At 48.7% G+C, this 24,673-nt stretch overlaps 2 protein-coding genes across 3 annotated transcripts in view; one reads left to right on the top strand and one right to left on the bottom strand.

The window, feature by feature from the left end:
• The window catches only part of Syn3 (synapsin III), a 431,748-nt gene that overhangs the window by 243,443 nt on the left and 163,632 nt on the right, over positions 1-24,673 (bottom strand). The gene's annotated exons all lie outside the window — the stretch shown is intronic.
• Positions 1-24,673, top strand: part of Timp3 (TIMP metallopeptidase inhibitor 3) — a 48,274-nt gene that overhangs the window by 12,064 nt on the left and 11,537 nt on the right. The window lies entirely within an intron of this gene.

Here is a 24,673-nt window from a genome sequence, read left to right as displayed (position 1 = left end):
CCCCTGACTGAGGACCACAAGCCAAGACACTGTTTGACTGCAATGCATCTTTTCTCCCTGCTTTCCTTGGTTGGCAGGTTGCAGGCATGGATATGGGGACAGTGGGGTGCACTTGGGCTAACCACATTTCAGAGGTTACTGACTCAACTTGGTCATAAGAGACTTAGGGCCATGAAGCTCATGTCCTGTGTGGCCATTTAGAAGCTATATGGCCCAGTTCTCTCATTTGACTGATGGGGAAACTAGGTCAAAAGAGGTGGAGCAATCTAGCTTTAGATATCGGCCTGAAATAAAAACAATATTGACAAGATTAATGTGTCAGTTCATTTTATATACTAAGATCTATCTACTCACACTTTATCACTTTGAACTCTTGTTACCACCCTAAGAAGTTGGGACTTTTATTCCTGTGCTGTAGATGAGGAGCCAGCAGAGCTAAGTATCTAGTAACTATACACTTATGCATATAAATTCTATTATTAGCTGCAAACTTACATGTTTGGAAGCAGTATTGTTGTCATCATCATCCCACTTCATAGGTGGGAATACTGAGTCTGGGCAAAGCTTGACACATAACTTTGTTAATCCTGGAAATCATAAGAGAAAAACCAATTCCACAATTTTGAGCCAATTTGAAGCGAGCTTTAAATACGGGCCAGGAAGATGAACTCTGGTTAGGCCCACCCCTGGGTTCTCAGGGAATGGACATAAATCATGTTTTGCAGAGGCTAAAAAAAAAGCAACACCCATAGTTCACTGCATTTCCCATCATGTCCAATCAGGGGCAAGCATACATCCTGACAAATTTTCTGCTTACATACGTATTACCTACATCCAGTCATGCACGTCTGGTGTAGTTTATTCAGACAAACTCATTTAGGGCAGTGAAAACATGAGGCTTGGCTAAGTTCAGCAGGGTGGGAAGCACACTTGTCCGTCCTTCCTCTGCAGTTGGGATGGTTGGGTGAGGTCAGCATGAGGTTGGAAGGTGGTATGTGTCTAATTGCAGAGGGGGAGGTGGAATGGATTAACACTCCTTAAATAGACATCAGAAAGCTAAGAATAGCCCTGCTGCCTGGAAATCGCTTGGTAACCCTGACCACAGGCCATCATACTTAGTAGCTGCTCAATAAATGTGGGTTAACTATAGGGAACACTCAAATACTGAAACTGGGTCATAGTAGGGTATGATGCCAGTAGGACTGTGTGCTCTGTATAAAAAGAACTTCTACACAGGGTTATCTGAGTTTCATGCAGGCTGGACCTCTTTGCTAACCAACTCTACTTGCCAACTTTTAATGTCATTAGATCAACCATTTATTTTTTTTATAACAGTTAATAGTTCGAATACCAGGCAAGACAAATACAATGTGCTTTTGGCCTTGCTTCCAGCTACCTTTCAAGTTTGAAAATGGGAGAATGACTCCCCACTCCCCCTGCAAGACCCCCAAGTCATAAAAACTTTGGGCTGGGTGTGGTGGCACACACCTAGCACTTAGGAGGAAGAGGCAGGAGGATCATGAGGTCCAGGCCAGCCTGTGCTGCATAGTAAGATCCCTGCTCTCCCCCAAAGACTTTGCTGTTCTAAGAGCAGTTTGCAGAATACTTGTAGCTTCCTAAGGTCCCATTGGACCTGGAGCAGCCACTGAGGTCTTTCTAAAGCTGCCCCAATGTCTGGCTCAGAAGAGTGGAGTTGGCCTTTCTGGCAGAAATCCAATACTCTGGTCATCCTATAAGCAGTGAGGACAGGAGCAGGCAAGACCTCCTGAGTTGTGGGAAGGTTTAAATTAACATGTTTCCCAAGGTGTTTCTCAACCCCAGGAATGTTCTTTGGAAAGCTGTTTATTGTGCTGCCTCTTGGGAGGTGCATGTGATCATTAGCATAGCAAAGGCCCTGAGCAGTCCTACTGCTGCATGATAACAAGCTGGGTTTAAGCCAGCAATCCATAAACCCATCCCGCCAAGGTATTGAGGTTTCCCAAGGACACTGCCCAGGTGAGGATTCAGAAGGCTAATTTTGCCCCCTTGACTGCCTTGAGGTTGATAAGTGGAAGGAGAAAATAAGTAACATCATTTTTCATCACCCATATTGCAAGGGAAGTAGCTCATACGGGGTTATTGCACACATGCGCGTGCACGCGCGCGCGCGCGAGCACACACACACACACACACATACACACATGGCTGCAAGCCTTGTGAATGATGATCACTGAGCTTAGGGCTTGCTTGGCTTGGTTTGGGGGACACATTAGAGTTTTAAATTAGCATACTGGTTAGCTTTGCATCACTGTGACAGAATACATGAACTCCTCAACTTTCTAAGGAAGTGATTTACTGTGGCTCACGGTTTCTGAGGGTTCAGTCCTCAGTCACTTGGCCCTGTTGTTTTGGGTCTCTGATAACATAGTAAGGATACCACAGGGGAAGTGTGGCTGGGAGCAAGAAAGCGAGAGATCAGCACTCCAATTCCCTTCACGGGCAGGACTCTAGGAACCTAAAACTGCCCTCTGGGTTCCATAACTTTCCAATAGTGTGGACTGAGGGACAACACAGGTGTGGGCATGCGTGTGTGCGTGCGTGCGTGCGTGCGTGTGTGTGTGTGTGTGTGTGTGTGTGTGTGTGTGTGTGTGTGTGTGTGTGTGTAGGGGACTGCTCCAGATCCAAGCTGTAGAAACTGGTAAATTACTTAGATTTGCAGGCTTGATGGGAGAGTAGTGTAGTTGGTGGAAGCAGAGGTCCTGACATCAGCGGGATGCAAAGATGTGGTACCTCCCTGGGCCTTGTCTTGTGGCCATGATCCTACTACAGACAAGAGCACATGTGGAAATCTGATTATATGCATAATACAATTTACAAGAATTGTAGACATTCTCCCCAAGGACATTTATAATTATGAGAGCATTCATCCTAGAGAATTGGGCAACAATTGTGTGAAGATTAAACAGCTCCAAATAAAATAAAACAGTCTCAAAGGAACCTCACTTTCTCCAAAGTTATCTTGGAGTAAATGGTTCTGCTCTTTCAGGCGCGGCTTCAATGTCTTGGCAGAACAAGGTTGAGAAGGCTTGAGGTGCTCAGCTACGATTCAGGCACTGTGAACATGGCTCAGGCCACAGCAAGGCTAGGTATCCCAATCTGTGCATGCATTTGCGTTTGAACCCTGAGAATTACACAGTGGGGTGGAAAAGGAGCCTGCCTGGCTTCTGTCTCCTGCTCTGCGGGGGTTAGCTCCTCTCAGAAGCCTCTTTATGCAGTGAGCGCCTGAGTGTTGACCGTTAAGATTCTGGCTTTTTTAAACAGGAGAAGGAAGCAGGGTAGGACAGACAGCAGCTGGGAGAGGCTGGGAGTTTGCTCATTTTATGCTTTCCTGGAGCTAAGGTCCCCTGCTCCCCTTCTCTCAGGGCCTGGGCTTCCTGGCCGGCCTCTAGCCCCTGTACATTAACTTGGTGGGAGACGTCAAAACCACTGAGCCACTCCAGGCAAACAGACCCAAACGATGGTGCCATAGAGCAGAGATGGGTGGGGGTGGGGCGGCACGTGAGCCCCACGCAGGACTGGAGGAAAAACCTCTCTATCATGGGGCTAGGACAGCATGGGTCAGGCAGGCAGCAGGGTTCAATCCAGTGGGTCACTTGGGCACCGGTGCTTCTCTTCCCTTCTCTCCTTCCTATTTCCTGTCCCCTCCTCCTCTGACACGGTTATAAATAACCCCGGACTGGGCTGAGCATAGGTGACCCAGGGGAAAGTGAGGGGACTGCAGACAGGGCAGAGCTGAATCTTGGCACTTAGTGAGGGGGTCACAGGGTTTCCAGTTCCTCAGGGGAATTTTGCTTTCTCATAGTTTTCCACTACTGAGTGAGGGAGTAAAAAGCCCCGGGTGGCCTGGCCTCCTGAGCTGGTGCTGGGTTACGCAGGGAAGGAGCTGCCTCTCTGCTTGCTGCTGGACGGAGTTAAAGAGGAGGCATCTGGGGACACACAGTGGACAGGGCGCCGAGGCTGTCGGGAGCGGAGGGCGTCGGCCCCACCCTAGCCTGGTCTCATGTGTGAGGCCACACGTGCCGAAGCTGTGTCTCACTTCCTGTCTTCCTCCTCAGCCACCAGGCACATCTGTTTTAAGTCTACGAGATGAGGTGGGCGGGCAGGACTCCTCCAGCTGCCTCCTGCTTGGCCAGGTGGGCGTGTGTCGAAGGCCCAGGTAATACAGGAATGAAGATTTACTGAACGCCTATTATGTCCAGGCAAAGTGTGAAGTCTTTATGAAGATATTGCTGCCCCCCTATGTTTCAGGGGTCCAGCCTGTCATCCTGTTGGTGTAGGTCCGGCCACCGCCTTCCACAGTTCCAGCTTGGACAGCCACACAGGCATGAGCAAGGCACCCGGCCTTTGATTCCATCTCTTGTTTTCAAACACGCAGGGCACACAATGTTTTGTGGGAGAGAAAGCACTGACTTCCTTGCACCGCGATTTCTGCCTGACTTCTACTTCCGCTCACGGCCCGGGGAACTTGGGGTTATTTTCTATAGAGTATCTCTTCTCATGTGATTTTCTAGGAGAACTTTCAGCTTGATTGCTGACCCTCCACCCCAACCCTAGTCCCAAAGAAATCAGGGCCTCGAGGGCTGATTTCATGGGCTATGTAGAACACCGGCTGCAACTGCCTCCCTCGCCCAAAGTCATTGTTACTTTCTCTAGGCGTGACTGCTGGCCACCTCTCTGCCATTTTCTCCTGTCTCCTCTGAGTCTGGCCTTTTCTCTGCCTACCCCCCCACCCCACTTTCCCAATGCTCTGGCACCATATGGGCACCTGGCACACCACAGCCTACAGTCAGAGACCAGCAGGTTCCCAATCCATTGGCTTCTTTTTTCTGTTTAATCTGATTTGTTCATTGGATGGGGGCAACTCTTCAAGGTCAGTTGAGATTTTTTTTCTTCACTCCCTCTTGAAATTTCTGACTTCACACCGCTTTTCCCCCAAGGCAAAGGCCCAGAGAACATTACCAGAATCTGTTTCCAGGAGGCAGGGAGCCCCTGGAGCTAAGGTGAGATCCACGGTTTGGGACCCGCCCACTCACGGGAAGGCCACGCCCACAGACCCTGGTTCTTGGAATCAGGAAAGCAGGTGGCTACAGCCTGTGTATGCCTTCTGCAGGGCAAAGCAAGATACTGCTGATCGGTGTGGTCAGGGCTGATTTCATAGTGACAAAGTTAGGGAGCAAGATGTAATCAGCTTCAAGGTTCTTGAGCCAACCTCGGGCCAATGTGAGAAAGCCAGGTGGCGCCGCGTCCTTCCGGTGCATGGCTGCCTTAGAGAAACTTCCCAGTGCAGAGGCATGCCTGTGTGGAAGTGGCGCCCAACCAATTCGGATGCAGCTCTAGTACTAGGCATTAGTAGGAGCAATAGAGTCCTGCCTCGGTGGGAGAGAGAGTGAAGGATGCAGGAAGGTGAGCTTAGAATGAGAGACACTTGCAATTGAACCCCAATTCTGCCTTTTATCCGAGGGAGAGGAAAGTCAGTTCCGAGCCTTATCTCTGCCAGTGACAAATGGGAAGGATCCCGTTTATAATTCAGGGCAGGAAAGCGGGCGAGAGATGGCAGCCATGACCAGGGCCCTCGATAAAGGCTCAGCTGAAGCCGCATCTGAAGAGTGTGCCCCTACTTCCCAAAGAAGGCTCGTGCTCTCTTCTCGCCATTAAGGCTTCCTCAGCGCACTGATGGCACCGATAGAAGTCACAGAAGGTTGGTGTGGCCCTGGTGGAGACAGACTTTAGAGGCAAAATCAAGAAAAGGCAAATGGCAGAGAATGCAGGATTTGGTGCTACGGTGTTAGGCCTGTCTCTGAAGTCACAGAAGCAAGAAACTCTAGAGGGAATCACTAGCCCACCGGGGAAACTCTTTCCTGGGGTCAGTAGCGCACTGGGGACGAAGGCAGGCAGCTTCCTGTGGGATTCCTTCCTGGCCGCTCCCACTGTCCCCTATAGCACTTGGCATGACGTGCCCCTGTCAGTGGAGAGACATTTTTAGAGACCCTAGAGAAGTGTCTCAGATGACGCCCTGACACTCACTTATCTTCCACTGACTACTACACCTGCAAAACACAAAACAACAAACAAAAAACTAGGTCCCTCCCACCGGCCCACCCCCCTCCCACTTCCCAGCTGACTCATGCCAGGTGGTAAAGGCTTCGGGGATTTCCAGATGATGCCCCTGCACTTGGCAGAGCTGTGAGGGGAATCCTGGTGCTTGTTGTTTTCCAGCCTCATGGACATGGCTTTCACCTTCCCAGGCTGCTGATAAGAAAAGTATTGTCCCTACTGGGAAAGTCACCCTGGAGTTGTGTATGTCCTTTAGCAAAAATTGTGTTTCTAGAAGTGTGGTCCAAAGAAATACCTGAGCAGTGCCTAAATGTCTCTTGCAGAGAAGTTTCTTAAATGTGTATTATTAGCACAGTGGGCTGCCAAAGAGCCATCAAATAGTCTGAGGTAGTTTCTTTATCAACATGGAAATAGTCTGAGGTAGTTTCTTTATCGACATGGAAATAGTCTGAGGTAGTTTCTTTATCGACATGGAAATAGTCTGAGGTAGTTTCTTTATCAACATGGAAATAGCCCCAGGCACTTTGGAGTAACAGAAGCTGGTTTGTAATAATGAAAGATAGGGGTATGGATATAGATGCTTAGAGAAAAGCCAGGGTGTCTGTCTTCCGAAACATCAACACTGCTTTTTCTTAGGGTGTGTAGTTTTGGATGATTATCATTTTGGCCTGTATTTTCCAGACAATGAAATTTCATAACAGTGACATATCACTTTTATCATCAGATAAAAGAACAATGGCGGGAAAGCAAAATCTCTGTGTGTCTTCTGTGTGTGGGCTGAGGGCTCCGCGGTGGGTGGCAGCCAGAACAGCCTACTTCTTTCTGGAGTACTCATTATAGCCCCTGGGGGGGGGGCTCTCAGCTTTTATGCTATGTTTCCTGAGAGATCTGATTACTTTTGTGGACCTAAAGATGGTGTGACTCTGACTCTGAGGCATCTCTATGGGAGGGATCCATGGGGCCTTGCATAAGAGACTTCCAAATGGAATGTTGGGGGCTGCAGGCGGGTAGGGAATGTTGGGGGGGTGCGGGGTCGCAGGCGGGTGTGTTTCCTCAGCTTCTCTCCTAAATGGGCCAGATCTGTGACTGGCAGTTTGCCCAAAGAGAGTCAGGGAAACCAGGCATTGCAGTGACTTCCCAGTCCCAGGCTGGATGGCCCAAAGCTGGCCCAGGCCTAGAGGGGGGCAGTATGGGAATGGGTGAACGCCTGCCAGCAGGGACAGCTGGGGGAGCGAGGGAAATATTGCAAAGAAACATGAGGGACCTATGGGGCTGGGTGGCAGGCAGCATGGTGACTGGCTAGGACCGGAAAAAACTTAGCAAGCTCTCAAAGGGCTAGTGAGAGGCCACCTGGGGACTGGGAGGGAACTCTGGATTCAGTGTGAAAAGACTAAGACTGGTCATCACAGGATCCCCCCTTGGTCACTGGCATCTTAGGCAATTCACTCAACCTAAGCACCCCACCTGCACACCTGTACAGGTGAAGGTCCTCTGTACACACACACACACACACACACACACAGGCATGCTGTCTTATCAAGTCATCACAAAGGACAACAAAATGCACTTGAACCCCTTTCCAGCATGTACCTACCACCTGCCTCAAATGGAACCAGAGTCTCCTTCATTGACTTTGGGCTGCTACTTTTTTGTTGAGCAGCTTCAGCTGAGCGGTTGGGTGTAGGGGGAGAAAGGAGAAAGGGTATCATGCAAGAAAGTGGCACGCTGGATAGGACCGGCCTTATGTTAGGCATTGCTAGGTCACGGGCTGGGCGATCTGATCATGCAAGAAAGTGGCACGTTGGATAGGACCCGCCTTATGTTAGGCATTGCTAGGTCACAGGCTGGGCGATCTGATCTTTATAAAGTGGAGGATATATGTGTATATGCATGTGTGTTGCACAATACACAGCACGTGTAATAATACAAACATTTTAGGAGTAGCTGGGGTCCGATTGGCCGGAAGCATGTTGGACAGGGTCTGCTTTCATTGGCTGAATGGAGTATTAGCATGGCGCCTTCAGGAGAGACATCCCCATCCATTTCCTCTATTCTCATTCAGGGACCCCTGTTCCAGGCAGCTGCCTCTGTGACTGAACAAAGAGCAGAGAGGCCAGCTTGCCTCCCTCTGAAAGGGATGCTCCCCGTGCACTCCCTGGGCATACTAAAACTGCCCACCACAGGCAGAGGGTTTTTATGAGCACAACATCAGGAAGGCAGAAAGAAACTTGGTTTGAGAAGGTGGCCCCTTGCTGTGACTTTGTGACACAGATGAATAGGCTCATGGCGGCCCCCAATCTATCCTGGTATGTTGCCTCAGACTTTAAAATAACAAATGGGGTCCTGTAAGACCCACAAGGAGTCTTTCCTTTAGGCTTATCACTAGCTGGCCTGTGTGGGTGAGAGACAGAGGCTGCAGGTAGGGGACTCGGGAGGCAGCAGTGAGTGAATGGGACCTGAGAAGCTATGTTAAATGCTCCTCAGCTATTCTGAGTATCACCTGAGATGTCTATAGAGAAGTCAGCTGATGAGAGCCAAGGATTCAGAGCTTCTAGTCCAGGTAAAGCAGTCAGAGTAGATGGCAGTGCACACGAGTACATGTGCGTATAAACATTTATGTATGTATATTCGTGTATACAGACATTAACATACATGATGCTTATCAGAGAGTTGGTCACAAAATCATCCAACAAGCTGTTGGGGCTAAACTATGTGAATGAATGTGTTTGGTTTGAAAGAAAACAGATTGCTAACAAAACCATGTCTGCATGTGTGCAGGGAGGGCCCAGTCCAGGAAAGTCTTGAATGTACCCTGCAAACGCCAAGTCTTAGATCTGCTGAATCTGCTGTACTTCCCTCCTCCACCCTTCCTTCTGCAGCTGAGTCATTATACAAAGGAAACAATGTGAGAGAGCAAGAAGCAGACAGGGAAACTGGCAGCCACTGGGGAGGAAGCAGACACCTCCATTCCTTTTGCAAAACTGGGCAGCCCAGTATCCCTGTTGCAGAGATAACAGATGGTTTGCATCCTGAGAAACTAACAGCTTTCGTTTGTTTGTTTGACACTAACTGGTGCACACAGGCCATCCCATTAATTACTGTCTTCTGGAATCTTGGATAATATAATATTGTAGAGGAATGAAACTTCTGGATAGTCTTGGGTTCTGCAAATATTTAATAAGCACCAAGGTGTCTGCCCCTGAGCCCTAGTATGTCACTCAGGAGGTGTGAGTGGGTGACTGATCCGAGCACTTTGCTCTGCTTTCCCCTTCCATGGCAGCTCTAAGACACGGCTGTCACATCTATTCATTCCACTTGTGGGAACCCAGAGGTACAGTTTTGAATCCGAGGCTCCAGCATGCAAGCCAGCACTCCATACGCCAGTGGAAAGAGAAGCCTGGAACCCATGATGCTGGGAGAGACTCCCCTGGGGTGCTGGGGTTTTCTAGGTCATTCTCCTTAGAGGGGGCACTCTGAAATTACAGACCCCCAGTTAACCGGTCTCCAGCTCCCCTGTGCTTTCTTACTAGTCCTGAAAGGACGGCCAGCTGGAGAGGTGAACTTGTGCCAGTTGCTCAGCAAACGCTTTCTCATTGGCATTAGCCTCGCCACACTGCTGGGTGTTAGCTTACTCCAGTCCAGCACTACCAGCAAAAGCAGAGCCAGGCGTAGCCTCACCCAAAGCTCCCTGCTAAAATATGTGGATGCATCTGATTCATCTGCATGGGGACAGCTGCATCAGGCAGGCAGAGCCTGCCACCCTACCCCGTTTCCTTGAAATCCATCCATACGGGAGCACAGCTCCAGCTAGCCTGGTGCCAGGCCCTGCGAGCCTCTACTTGTACAAATGGATCTTCAAATATGTGACCTTCTGTACTCTGCCTGTGTTAGTAGAAATCTCCTGTGAGGTTTCCCGTGACCCTAGAAGGTGGGGAGGGAAAAGGTAGTGGTGATAGCTATTAATTTCCTCTCTTCACTGCAGCTCCCTACAATCCATTCTCCAAAAACGTAGCCAGAGCAAGTTATTGGAATATCAGTCATTTGTCAGAAATGGCTTGTTCAAAGCTCTCCAGTGACTTCTCAACTCTTTGACAAGTTCTAGAAGGTTCTAAGGGACCTGGCTTCTGTGTCCTTGGCTCTTTCTTTGCATTATGGAGGAACTGTGTATACCCCAACTATTCTGTCTCCCCTTCTCCCCCTAGAACCTGGTATTTATTGGACATTTGTTTATTTGTTCTGTCTGATACCATAGCAGTGGCAGGAATGTAGAGATATCACTTCTTAGGCGATTCCTGGAACTCCGATCCTAACTAGGATGCATGAAATAACATGTTTGGATGGATGGGGGAAGTTGGGACTCAGATGGATCAATTATCTCATCTTGGGTTCTCAGCAGGGGAGGGAAGTGGTGCCAGGCTCACACTTAGCTCCCATGCTCTGGTATCTGGGTGGGTAAAAGCCAAGCAAGAGAACTCTAACAGAGCTATTTAGGGGCAGATAGCCTTGCAGTCAGCATGCTTGGTTGATGGAAAGCAGATCATTCAGACATCCCATACAGATTCTGGGCACAGGTTGGTTGCTGCCTCAGAAAAAGGTCACCGATTTAATGTGCACCTCGGGAGGAAGGGCCAGAATTTAAAGGAGCCATTTCTGCTTCTCTAGAGGAGCTTTCTAGACCACAAGCAGGACCATTCCATAAACTTCAAGAATATTTGTTCAATCATTCTTTGCTTCCCAGTTGAGGAAACAGAGATGAGAAGTGACTTGCCTATGGTGATCCCAAGAGTTAGGAGTCTCAAGCAGTAGAATCAAGGGTACCTGAATTCATCTGGGAGTTCTGGTATATCGGCTACAGGTTCTCTGGGCTGGACCTCGGAGAAACAGCATACCCCCTTCATGCTACATGTTTCTTCTCCATGTTTAGTGCATCAGCATATTAGATTCAGTGCTGGCACCAGCAGAGGGGAGTGGTGCTGAGAGGCATTGAACAACCTGGGGGAGTCAGTCCCTTGAGCAATTTCATACTTTTACCCTCTCTTTGGCGTGGAGGAAGGACAAATTTACAACATCTTTGGACCCTTAACTTCTCAGTGCTCCAAGGGTAACCCAGAAGGTTGAAGAAGACCCATTAGCTCACTCTATAGACTTAAGCTTGAAAGAAACATGTCAAGTCACATGTCACCAAGTCTACCACTCCAAGTATACCACTGAAAAGGGACATGGACAAAATGGAATCTCTAATGCTAAATTCAGCTAAGCAACTATTAGCAGTCTGTGTAGCCACAGGGCTGACCTCAGCCTTAAGCCAGAGAGGCAGGAACTAAATTGAACATTAAGCTGATGCTACCTTTGATCTGAGCCAACCTTTCATGATCATGCCTGGTGGTTCTAAGCATGACACCCTGACTCACTTTTCCTGTTGGTGCCTGAAGAACGCTCGTAGTTGTTACAACCAGTGGATGGATCAAGGAGCATGCCCAACCAGTTCCCAGTTGGCACTTCACTAGGGCTGATACAGAGTGGGGCTTGGGGGTGCAGCCTGGCCCAGCCTTCAGCGTTTCATTTGCACCCCTATGCAGGCTCGCTGCTCAGCCTGGGAGATGATTTGGTGCCAGACGTTCCTGTTAGCCCGCATCTTCATATAGGAGCAAGGCCACTGGCCTCCAGATTCAGAAAGAGTGATCCTGCTTTCCATCAGGCCCTAACTAGTCTGGGTCTGGCCTTCACCCCCCACAGAACACTGTCCACTGGTTGTTCCTTCCTCCAGCCAGAACAATGCCTGGCTCTGGCTACTGACCCTGGCCCAAGCAGGCCTGCCAAGCCAGGGCTCTCAGGCATAACTTTGTATATCAAGTTTGGCTTCCCACACCCACAACCTGGTTGGAAGGCAGGTTCTGGCAAGGCTAAGCACATACACTAAACATACTATTTTGGATCCATCCAAATGTTCCCCACTCCCAGGAAGGACCAAGATGCCACCTGAAAGTCTTCAATCACAAGTTAGTATTTGTATCCATGCTTCCCCTCTCTCCTCTTGCTGGGCTTTTCTGCACTGTCCACTTGGAAGGATACCAGTCAGCGTCCCTTGCTTCTACCTGACCTGAAATCAAAATGTGCTGGCCCAGAGTAAGTGGGGCATCCACCGTTCCAAGAGGGGGAAGGTTGGCAGCCAGGCTGTGAGTCTGCAATGCCCCATATGGGGCTCAACTAGCTCTCTCCATCTTCTCTTCTTAGAACTTCAGGGTTCTCTTGCTCACTGTCCTCTAGCTTCTTCATGGCCTTGGGAAGGGGAGACTCTTCCAAAATAATCAGTGCTGCTGTTTCCCTTATGACAATTTCCCTCATCTCAGTGTCCACAGCCTAATATGCTATGAAATGAAACCTCCATTTTCTCTTTTTAATTAAAAATAGACTCTTCACTCATACAATATTTCCTGACCACAGTTTCCCCTCCTTCCACTTCTACCAGCTCCCCCTTCCCTCTCCCTTAAGAACCCCCCATTTTCTCTTCAGAAAAGAGCAGGCCTCCAAGAGGCAGTCAAACAGGGTAAAACAAGTCATAATACAGGGCAAAGCCCTCATGTAGAGGCTGAACAGGGCAACCCATAGGAGGAAAAGAGTCCCGAGAGCAGGCAAACCAGTCAGAGATACACTGACACTGACTCTGTTATATCCCAGTTAGGGTACCACAAAAACACCAAGCTAACAGCCACAGCATACACTGACTCTGTTATATCCCAGTTAGGGTACCACAAAAACACCAAGCTAACAGCCACAGCATACGCAGAGGACCTGGTGCAGACCCATGGAGGCTCTGTACTTGCTGTGTTAGTCTTTGTGAGCCCATGTGAATCCTGCTTAGTTGATTTGGTAGAGACACCAGTGTGTTGTCCTGGTGTCTTCCATCCCCTCTACTCCTACAATCTTTCCCCGCCCCCCTTCCACAAGGCTCCTGGAGCTCTGTCCAAGAAGAGGAATCTGATGGAGACCTCCAATTTAGACTCTCTGTATAATATCTAGATCTGATGGAGACCTTCAATATAGGCTCTCTCTCTGTATACTATCTGGCTGTGGTCTCTGCACCCACTCCCATCTGCTGCCTCTGCAGGTCTCCAGTTTCATTAGATAAAGGATAAGGTAGTTCACCTGAGAGAAGATCTGAAGTCACAGCTACTTGGGAAGTGGAAGCAGGTAGACCTCAAGTTCAAGGCTTTATGACAGGTGAGGCTATATGACATGACCTGGTCTCAAAATGAATTTTTTTTAAAGGAGTGAGAATACAGCTTAAAGGTAAAGAATTTTCATAGCACGGGCAAGTCCCTAGATTTAATTACCATTAACACACATACACACACAAAGTGGAATGCAGGTTCAACACAGGTTCTGGGTTACCCCAAGTCCTCATATTTGCATGCACCTCACAAAGTAAGAGGGGCTGCTAAACCCCCAAAAGGAGATGCACCAGTCTGCATAGTGCTTACTTCTCATCAGCAAGTGGTCTCTGACACTTTGAATGGCAGAGGGACCAAGTGAGCTGAGTAAGGCCACTCCATATTCACTTCTATAAGTTCAAACCATCAAGATGGGGAGTATGCCGAGAAGGACCTTTAAAACAAGTCCAAACACACTCCACTGACCTCAGTGTTCAGAAATGAGGTCTAGAGAGCATGGGGCACATGACACAGTGCACCATGATGGATAGCAGGAAATTAGAGCAGAGGGAAATGAGAAATACAAAGGGACAGTAAAATAGGGTCAGGCCCTGAGACAGTAAGGGACAGTAGAGGCCTTTCTAACTGCTTCTTCTTCGTGTAGAATGGAAGGCTGTGGAGAGGTATTGGCGGGCAAAGCTTGCACAGAAAGAGTGGAAAACAAAGTGACCACTACCCCAGGGCTCCTCCTGCCACTCAGAGCTTGTATGATAAGAGTCACCTTTCTATCCTCAAATCCTGTATTTCCACACTCAGATAAGCGGTTACTTAGTAGTAACAGACACTCATTAAATCATATGAGAAGTTAAGATCTACTGACAAGAAATCTTTCACACACGAGATTTTAAGCAGACAACGGTGACATGTTGAGTGGCAACGACTAAAGACATCCTGAGCAGGGAAGACTCAACTATGCTCCCCTCTGCCCGCTGGCTGTGCCCGCTCCTCCTCACTCCCTCCTCTGGGGAGTCTGCGTTCAGTCCCTGGCATGGCAATGAGAGCTGAAGGATGCAAACGCGAAGAGGATGGCAGGGAGACTGGGAAAGAGGGCCAGAAACAGACAAGGGACCCTCAGATTCTGTCACATCTATCCCGACAATGGCTTAGGAAAAATGCAAAGACTTCCCTGATATGTGTATGTCTATCATGTCAGCTAGTTAGGAGAAGATTCTCACAGGAAGATAATACAATAGTTAAAACATGGGACAGCCTGACCTAGGCCACAGAAGCCACACACCATATAGATAACTCTGGAATGGCAAAGAAAGTTAAAGGAGTTTATACTTAGTGACCCTGAAAGTCCTTTGACATGTGGCCAGCTCCCTGGTGTTTAAACGGGCACTTCCGGAAGGTTAACTAAGTGTGGCCCAAAGACGATAAACGGGGACTTTAGAGTCAGGCTACCTGAACTGTCATGCTGAGTCCCCCACTTCCTCATTAGATGAAAAATCAATTATTCCCATAAGCCTCAGTGCTATGTGGTGGTGCTAACCACAGCTCTTACTCTAGAAGACTGAGTGAGGGTCCCAATGGGACAACCCATATAAAGTACTCAGCACTGACCATGTATAGTACCTGCATATAAATAAGGGCACTTGTGGTATTTGATAACAGAGTGTTGAAAGAGTGACATGCTCAGAGCTGGTAGATTTCTCTTCACCGGGGAAGGCTGCCAACAGGCTTCAGTGACTCACCGGTGTTTTGGGTCAGTGTTAGAGCACTTGTGTTCAGCTGCCATACACTTACTGCTTATTGTGAAAAGCATCAGCATAGCATTGGAAACATGCCCCTTTTTGCTCTGTGCTATTGCAATTGGGAGCGTCTAGAAGCAGTTGTCAAGTGTGCTTCGGAGTAGTAGCTAAGCCCACTTTGTAATATCACTTCCCATGGACAGGCAGAGTTGGGAGCTATTTATGGGTAACATGCAGTCATATAGGTCACTTAGGCAAAGCACTGTCTGACTTCCGCTAGGCAGTGAAAGTGCATGGGAAAATTGATTTGTGCTGTGCATATTTTGAGGGTGCTCTGCGCTATGGCAGTTGCCGAAGGAGATGGGACCCTAGGGTCCACAATAAGGTGTGATCAGAACCGCGCCCAGTTGTCATGTCAACCCTCTTTCAGAGTGCATTTGTAGTTAGCTGATGGGGACATGAATACTCTGCATGGCTCATAAAACCAGGAGCCATCCCAGAAGCTAGAATGGATCCACACGAGGGCCTCCAGTTTGCAGTGAAGTCCTTAGGCGCTGCAGGCTGTGAAGAGTATGATGCTCCCACAAAGCTCTCAGCAGCCACGGCTCACCTAAGTCCTTCCCTGATCAGCCTTGCAGTCTCTTCCCATTCTTCACTTCTGATGCCTCCGACCTTTGGGCTGAGCATTCCGCGTTTACTGTTTGTTGAGTAGTAAAAAGGGGGCTGGGCACATCTGTGTTTAATTTCTAGTTGTATGATGTCTGACAAGTTCCTCAGCTCTCCCGAGTCCTGTTTCTTTCCAATGGAAATGCTACAGTTAGTTTTAAGGAGCTAATATATTATCTGTAGGTATGTGTTTTGTTCACCGGTGTATTTCACCATCTGACACAGTGTCTGGCATGTGTGTAGTAGACTGTCAGAAGGTATTTACTGCATGCACAGAGGTTCAGGTACTGCGGGTCCTGTAGGGAGGTAGTCATGGACTGGATAGTCACTGGCCCTTCTCCTCCTCAGTTACACTGACCTGCCAGGCCAGGGAAGATTATTCAGAAATACCAAAAATGTGGTGGGACTTGGTTTTATAGTACTGACATTACTCACCGTGACCAGGAGAGGTGGCAATTTAGCATTCTTCACCTATATTTTGTGTAAAGCAGGTGAGGCTGGAAGAGGCACTTGGAGCTTATCTCAGAGAAACATTCCTTCACACCCTCGATGATAGCGATTTCTGATTAACCGCCTTAGTGCTCACATACTCAGAGTTTTTCTCATACCTCTTCTACCTGAGTATCAATCGTCTATCATTATTGCCTGGGCATGGGAATTGTGAGCTGCTGGGCTGGGGCCAGTAACCTGTTTCTAGCAGGATCCTCCTATCTATTTCTATTTGCTGTTCACAACCTTCCTGGCTTGTCATAGATGATAAAGGTAGAGGAGGCTCTGACAGTTTGAGAAGGGACCCAAAGAACATGTTGAAGCCACACTAGGGTTTAAAGAATATGTTGAAGCCACACTAGGGTTTCTTGCCATCTGTGCTGCACAAACATACTGCAGAAACAGAGGAGGCACTGCTGAATGCTCAAGCCACAGTAATGCCTCCAGCCCCTCCCAGTGCCTTCTGGGTAGAGAATTGCTGTCTGCAGGTCTGGTGTGCAGAGGGGAGGTCCCTTGGCTTAATGGTGGGTCAGTTCCTAGACTTTTCCCAGCATCCCTCAGCTCTTCAAGCAAGCAAAATCCCAATTAGGAGAAAAAATCAAATGCTATAGACAGCTCCTGAGGCGCTGCCAGCTGTTCTGCTCTCACAAACGACCTGACCTGAAAGCTCAGTGTTCTGAGAACCGATGGAGGGCACGGCATTTTTCTGGGCACTGCTTCAAAGGGGCTGTGGTTGAAGACCAGGCTGCTATTCTGGTGGCCACTTGTGTGGGATAAAGTTTCCCATGGGCCCGTGGGGAGGGGCTAGAGCCCAGGAGGGAGGGTGGAGTGGTCCGAGCCCCCCTCGAGAAGTGTGAACCAATGGCAAAGAGCAAGTGGGCAGTCCTGAACTGAGTGCCTCTGAGCTTGGCAGAGGTCAGTGTGCACCCTGGACACCGTATCTCCTCGGTCCCCAGCACAGGTGACCAGCCAAACACCCAAGGCAAACCCACCTTAGGAGGTTAGGGGCTTGAGCTGGGGGGGGGCATGGGAGGTGCAGGGCTGTGTTAAATCCTAACTTTGCACTTCAGCAATGGGGTGCAAACTGGAAGGAGCTCATTGCGGATCTAAGGGGCATGTAAGATGCAAACTAGTTTTTCAAAGCTTTTGGGGAGGGAACTCCCCTAGGAGCACATGTTCTAAGAGATCGATGCCTTCCCTAGAGGAATCAACAGTTCCCTAAAGGAACCTCAATGCAGGCTGTGCTTTCTGTGAGTCTTGTAGGCTAGGATCTTTAGTCTACAGGTATTTACCTCTACTAACTCCTCCACCAACAGGCCCATTCCTTGGTGGCTCTAGGGACTTCTCAGATGGCAAGTGGAGCAGAAGGCCCACTCTAGCCTGTGGTTCTATTCTGTAACCTCCTACTTCTGCCTTCTTGTCTCATAAGACAGAAAAGGGTTCCTGTAGGTAGGTGGCTTGTCCACCTGCTTATTGTCAGATCCCTAAGGCATGCTGCTGGGCCACAGTGCTTTATACCCTTCTCAAGAAATCCTGACCGATGACCGGATCAATTTCAAGTGCTTGCCATGGGTGGAGGAAGAGAAAGAAGGGGAGAGGGCAGAAAAGAACAAAGCAGTGGGTAAGCAGAAAATGGGGTGGGATGTGGCCCCAAGGGGCAGCTAAACTGTCCCCTACCTGCCGAGGCCGTTTGCAAAGGAACCAGCAGTGGCAGGCCTGGAGGAGCTTGCAGTGGGAGCTTCCTCTGGGATTCTGAGCCTGAGCTCCTCATCTGGGTCTGGGTGCAGTCCCAAGAGGCAGCAGGTTGACTGAGGCCACCTCTAACAGCATCCCCTGGCTTACTTCTCTTGGCATGTGAACCTTCCCTGTTTGGGACCAGGGTCCCTTCTTGGGTTCTCAGATCACATGTCACCTACCTCTTTCTTGTCTGAGTAGCCCTTAGGAACTGGGATTCCTGACCTTTACTCCAGGAGGCTAAACACGAAAAAAAGCCTGCATTTTTCTGTTACCTTGCATTCCCTCCCCCAGCCTCATTCATTCATTCATTCATTCATTCATTGAACATTTTTGGAAGCTGCTGCATTGTTGACTTGATGCCAAGTCCTGACACTCCAGGTTGTCCCCATCATCTGATTACTAGGGATGCTGTTGAGTTTGCAAAGAACTGATCACATAAGCGCGACTCACCAGGAGGAAAGAGGGGAGGCTTTAGCATTTCAGTTGATGTGTAGGTTGATGCAGGGAAAGAAGTAGACACTCAGGTAGCACCTTATGGTTCCTTGCCAACCTACACCACAGAGATACCATGCACCTTCTCAGATTGGAGGTCCTTGCTCCCAGCTAAATCAACTTTGTATCCAGGAATCAGTCATCTCTAGGTTGCCCTGTCCTTGGCCAAATGATGCATATCTTTCTTCCAAATTGCCAGTGGTCCAGGAAACAATTAAGGGTGACTGCCTTTAAGAGTCATTGGATTAGGAACTAAATGCATTAATCTCAAATCTGAGAAGATGCCGGAGGCTGGGGACCCTTGCCATTTGCCTCTCCAAGCTTCACATTGAGGCCATCGCTTGTGAATAGGAAAACAGGAGCATTTTGGAGGGTTTGTTTTCTGTTCCTTTTGGGTGACCTCCAAGTTTCAGACAACCTGACCTCCTGGACCTGTATTCTCTTGCCTTCCTTCCATGGTGCCTTTATTTCATGCACAAACAGCATCACCAGGAGCTGTTTCCTGGTTCCTGGCTCAAGCAGACTTACATAGTGCATACAAGGCAGGACCCTGCACAAATCCTTCCTTTCTTTCCCCAGAGGCTCAAGGACTGAGCACTGAGCATCCCCAGGTCAGGCTTGCCCAGGGACCCCAGGGCACAAAGGGGGTACCAGCCAGAGTACCAAGCCCTGGGAGCTCTGGGGTGGGGAGGTTTTAATGGCATTCCCTGAGAAGGAATTGGGCTGAGGTGACTTGCAGCTTTCCAGATTTTCAGAGACTGTGTGGATTGTGTTTATTTTTAGCCATGGGCATTCATTTCTTGCCAAAAAAACCCTGCTTAAATAAAACCAAGATTAATATTTTTACTTAACGGAAAGAGTTCGTCAGGACAGGCTTTGAACTGGAGCCTGCTTATCTTGATGGGGAGTGCATTTATAATGTCTGGCCTTGGCTTTGACATCAACAAAAAGGGCCTTTGAAACCGACAAGGAAGAGCCCTGGGGGACCAGGGTAGGATGCAGGAAGTGCCTATTTGGGGGAGGTGGTGGGGGAGGGGTGTCTTCCTGGAAAGTGGGAAGAGGGCCCTGGTTTTGCTAGGGGCCAGCTGCAGTTTTGCCTCATTCTCAGCCAGTCTTCCCTCTCCCGCCTCAAGTCTGGTCCAAGTTTCTGCTTCCTCTAATTTCAGATGCACCGAACAAGGTGTTTTCTGCAGGATGGATCCAGAACAGATGTTGCACTTGCTCCACCCCCAAGACAGACTCCACTCCCTTATACACTGCGGACTCTGGCCCTGGGTTCTGCCTCTGTGCTGCCATATTTTCCTATTATCGTGCGTTTCTCCTGCCTCAGGATTTGGAGATCCTGCGGGCCTCATCTACCTCATTATCCCCCAGTGGTGGATGGGCAGGAGCTTATCTGACCTACCAACTGAGAATTGCCCTTATCCCATTTTGATGTCTCAAAAGGAAAGAAAGACTTGGTTATCTTCCACAGCTTACATCTATTTTTTAAGGCACCTACTTTTTGTGTGGTACTGCACATGTGAAAATCCCACAAACTTTGTTTACTCAGCCCAAAAGAATTAGAAGCCTGTGATGTTTTGCTCTTCCTGGATGCTCTTGAGTGGGGCAGTTGGTCAAAGAAAGCACTTACCTTGGGAGCCTGCATTCTACTGGGGAAATATAGTTAATCAACAAGCAGGTGACCTGAGGGTGGCAAGTGTCGGGACACAATGAAGTTAGCGTGGTGGAGGGACTGTGGGCTTGAGGAGGGTGTGCAGGGAGGCTTTAGAGATGGCACCCCTGACCAGGGTGTAACAAATAGGTGATGGAGGGAGTTATGCAGGAGTGAAGCAAGGGTAGCCAAGCCTAGCAACTGCAAGGGTAAAAACTCTAGGGTGTGTGTTTGGAGTGGTAGGTATGGGACTTGAGCAAGCTGCCATTCTCTGAGATGGTAGGTGTGGGCTATTACCAGGAGCTCAGTATTAGACTAAGTTGTACCTCACACAGCTTATTAGAATTCTAGGTATGAGTGCCTTAGTATGAGGCCTAAGAGTCACAAAAGTTCTGGATTGGGGGTTCCAAGTGGGTGGGAGTTGTCACTCACAGACTTTACAGAAAACCACAGTTTTAAGTAAGAGTGTGATTAAACACATCGTTGATTGGCCTGAGTCTCTTGAATGTTAGGGGCTAGTTTTGACAAACTGACTTTGGTGAGGTGGGCCTGAGAGCCCAGGGGCCTGAGAAGGAGAGCACCTGTGAGGTGGTAGTCCTAAGCCACTGTTGACAGGCTGGGCTGAGTGACGGCACTGAGGCCTCGTACCTCCTGTTGTCTCAGCCTGTCAGCACTGACTTGCTAGAGGTCTTCTTTGTCTGACCTTCTGGTCTGAGCCTCTTCAGAGGGATTTTTAGAGTTTGGGGTCATGGTACCCACAATGCTGGAAACCAGGGAGACCCAGGGGCTTCTAAGTCGCTTTCATCTTCATTCCTGCTGTCTTGTCCTCAAATATGGATACATCAAGGATCCCCAAAGGGGCAACAGGTTACTGAGAAAGAGCTTGAAAAGGACAAAGGTGTGTGGGGGGTACTGTGTACCCTCAGGGGAAGGCTTCTGTTTTCCTCTACAAAGTCAAAAAGTGCTACAAGTCTGTAAGTGCTGTCCAGTCCCCTGCCTCCAAATCCCCTGCTCAGCTCCACGCCAAAGTGCTTTAGACGTACATGCCTGGTACTGGGGAAGCACAGTAAGCTAAATAAATGATTTACCATTATCTGTTGAAGGTGATTACTTGTAAATTCTTGCTACTAATAAGAGAGGAGGGAGGAAGGGAGAGGGGGCAGGAGGGAGGGGGAGGGAGGGGAGAGAGAAAGAAACAGAATGGGAAGGGTAGCCTCAAGGTTGGCTAAGTTGATAAAGTTGTTGAGGACATATCAGCCATTACCCTTCTCTAGTCCCATCAGGGTTGACAACAGGTGTAGAGTACAGTTATGAACTATTCTGCAAAGGTTCAATGGCAGTCTTCTTTCTTGGGGTACCCTCCAGTTTCCTGTTCAGTAGGTACCCCCAACAGGTACAGTAGTTTCCATCTTACAGAAGTCACCCCAGTGGGAACACAGTGAAGTGTGCACAGTGCTTGGCACATAGGGCAGTCAATGGCAGTTTCTATCTAGTTCTTTTCTTCACTGCGTTTGCAGGTGCAATGTGAAGACAGTCAGGAACTGGTGGAGTGGGCGGGCAGCTGGAGGACCAGGGATGCCTGCTCTGCCCTTCTTGGACAGGTTTACACAGAGTCCTGTCTACCCCAAGTCTCTGTGGCTCCTAGGAGACAATAGATGGAGTGGCATAGCTTTTGACGGAAGCCTGAGATGGGTGATCTCCACTAACCTAGGGCCTTTGTTCTCCAAATTAGCCAGATCCGCAGCCCCACTGCTTATCCTTCCAGCCTGTTAGTAGGAAAATCAGGGAGAGGAAGATCCTGGTTTGCTTGACTTGACGGTGGTTGGGTTGGGGGCGGAGTGGTTGTGGAGAGAGTTCTCTGAATATGCTGATTAATAGCAGATGTGTGATTCCTAGAGATACATCAGTGATGTGCTTGCCCTGGAACTATTACTGTTTAAAGTTTGTGCTGGTGGGGTCTACATTCTAGCGAAAGGGGGTGGACCATTGGGAGGAAGTATCAACCTCATATGGTTGGGAGAGCTGACCAACTTTCCAAAAATATGTGCTTTTATGCCTGCTTTTCCAGGTCTCTGATATATTTGAGAACTCCGCATGTATTTGTGGATCTTTGAGCCAGTACCAAAGGACTTACAGCCTGCTCCTTTCCTTCTGTGGTCTGTAGATTGAAATCAAGACATTCTGGGCAAGTCTTTCTGTCATCTTTCTACACCTGAGTCTCTAGTCAGTTCCTTAGGAACTTTAAGTTGAAATATTATTGCCTCGTTAGTTAATCTCTTCCTGTCCCTTTTAATCTCCAAACCCTCAGAAGCAGAGAACTCAGAGAACCTAGGGAGCCTCAGGCGGAGTCAGGCTGGGCCACCCCTTCCGGTCTTTCCTTCACCCATGCCTCTAGGCGATTTGCTCTCTGGGGTTAAACTCCACCGTGTCTCCCTGCTAGACTGTCTGTGGAAGCAGGAAATAGGGCTTGTATTTCTTGCCATCACCCCTACCAAGCATTCATGCTTCCAAACACCAGTCTAGGCCATGCCCAGGCTGGCTCAGCTGCTGGAAGATGTTGGCTGAATAGTGGGTGGTCACTCTCTAGCAGGAATAAAGAGAACCTGTGTCCAGCACGGTCCATCTCAAAGCTGCCATTTGAAAGTGGAGAGGGAGGCTAGATGTGATGTCAGCTTCAAGTTGCAGAGCACTTTTCTATTGCTGCTGAAGTCTTGGACACCCCCCAAGCCTCGTCCCCCATGGCCCCTGCCTGGGCCAGTGACTGTCTCCAGGGAAGACCTTACTGCCAAATAGGAAAGCACAGAATAACACACATCCAAATTGCACAGGACAAACTAAAGCAAATGAAGTTATAATAATTTGCAAGCCAAATAGGTGGATTTAGGGCTGGCAAGCAATTTGACTTGGAAGGGCTGTACATCTATTTGGGAGCACAAGATGTTGTTTAATTTTAGTTTAGTTTCAAGAAGTTTTATTTTTGTAGAGAAAACATTGGTATGACCTCTACCCTGGGACCACAGACACCACCTTGTTCGGCAGGTCCCACTAGGTCACTGTTGGGCTATCTGTAGTGACTGAACAGGACGACACTGACAGTGGAGATGCTTCAGTCTGAAGGCCTAATGCACATTAGTTCTGGTCACCGCAAGTGTCACCCCTACTTTTCTCTGTGATTTTTACAAGGCTGAGGTATTCTGATGAGTTTTCCTTTACTTCCATCCCAGTCAGGAACCTCCCCTCTACCTTAATCCTGTGGGAGGTTGACAGTTCCTAGCTGACAGGGCTTCGGGAGTCCGGTGAAACGTTAGTGACAGTGAGATGAGACGCATGGCACTTGGGGTGGATGACAAGCTGTTCTTGGTGCTTGTTCTCGTCCCTCGCGGCAAGTTGCAGATGACTGCTAGCTTCACTCCCATTTTATGCATTAGGAAACTAAGGCCAGAGAGTTTAGTAAGTTCCCTGTGGTCATAGGGCACCAGTGCTAGGATCTGACTCCACATGGGGAACCTGCCAAGTCCAGGTCTTCATGGCATTCGACCACTAGTTATAAGTGTGTCACTTGTAATCAATGTGAGTGGCATTAGGTGAAGAAATCCAGAGAGACTTTAGGGGAAGGAGTTGTAGAGAGGCCACATAGTAATGGCAGGATCTGAACTCTGAGCACAAAGACACAGTGTGTTTTCTCTAAATTGTCCCCAGATGAAAAAGTTTCAAGCTTAGGCCATTTCAGGGTAAGAAAAGACTTGGCTGATCTTTTGTGCAGAAGCCTCCAGAAGTGTCCAGCTTTGCAGGGCAGGCTTGTTTGCTTAGGACTTTTTATGTTTAAATCAAGGTGAGCTCTTTGCAAGGAGGAAAGGCTAGATGCTGCTACTTAAAGGAATCCTGGCTGCCATCTTCCTCTTAGGTAAAACCTTACTCCCTAGTTTACCTTCTGGGTAAATGAGGCTGATGAATATGAAGTTATTCAGTTCCTTGAGAAGGAGAATCGACCATCAAGTCCAGGTGGCTGCCTTCTGCCCAGCAGCTGGGCTGTTCTGATATGCCCCTGAGGTCAGGGTGGGTGAGAGAGTCTGGGGCCTCTGTGAAGACGGCCCACTGCCTGTTGCTGATGGTCTTGAAAAGTGAGACACCAGAAACGGAGGCAGAGTCTTCAGGGGTGTTCTGGAACCTTGTCAATGTCTGGTTCGTACAGCAGACCTGGAAAGAGCCCCTCCCCCCCTTAACTTGAACTGCCTCAGCTTTGGAGCTCTCTTTACCAGTGGGCTTTGCTTTGCCAGGATTGTTGAATGGTCTAGAGGGTCACTAATTCATTCAAGTTCTGATCTCATGTCTAACCACAAAAGTGGGATCTCGACTCAGTAAGCAAGAAACTACTAGACTGTTTCTAGTCTAGGGATGGGGACTTGCCCCTCATGAAGATGTTTTTAAGCAAAAAGATGAGTTAGAGTATAGAAACATTATGGAATATCTACAAGGTGATGACTAAGGATTCCAGCAGAATGAGTGTGTGCTCGTGCGCGCGCGTGCGCGTGCGTGTGTGTGTGTGTGTGTGTGTGTGTGTGAGAGAGAGAGAGAGAGAGAGAGAGAGAGAGAGAGCCCTTTTTTACATGTGTCATTCAACAAGCATTTTTTGAATATTT

This window comes from Mesocricetus auratus, unplaced genomic scaffold, assembly GCF_017639785.1.
Source record: "Mesocricetus auratus isolate SY011 unplaced genomic scaffold, BCM_Maur_2.0 Super-Scaffold_100011, whole genome shotgun sequence".
NCBI classification, from domain to species: domain Eukaryota; kingdom Metazoa; phylum Chordata; class Mammalia; order Rodentia; family Cricetidae; genus Mesocricetus; species Mesocricetus auratus.
The sequence above is the reverse complement of the archived record's forward strand: the minus strand, read 5'-3'. Positions and strand labels throughout refer to the sequence as shown.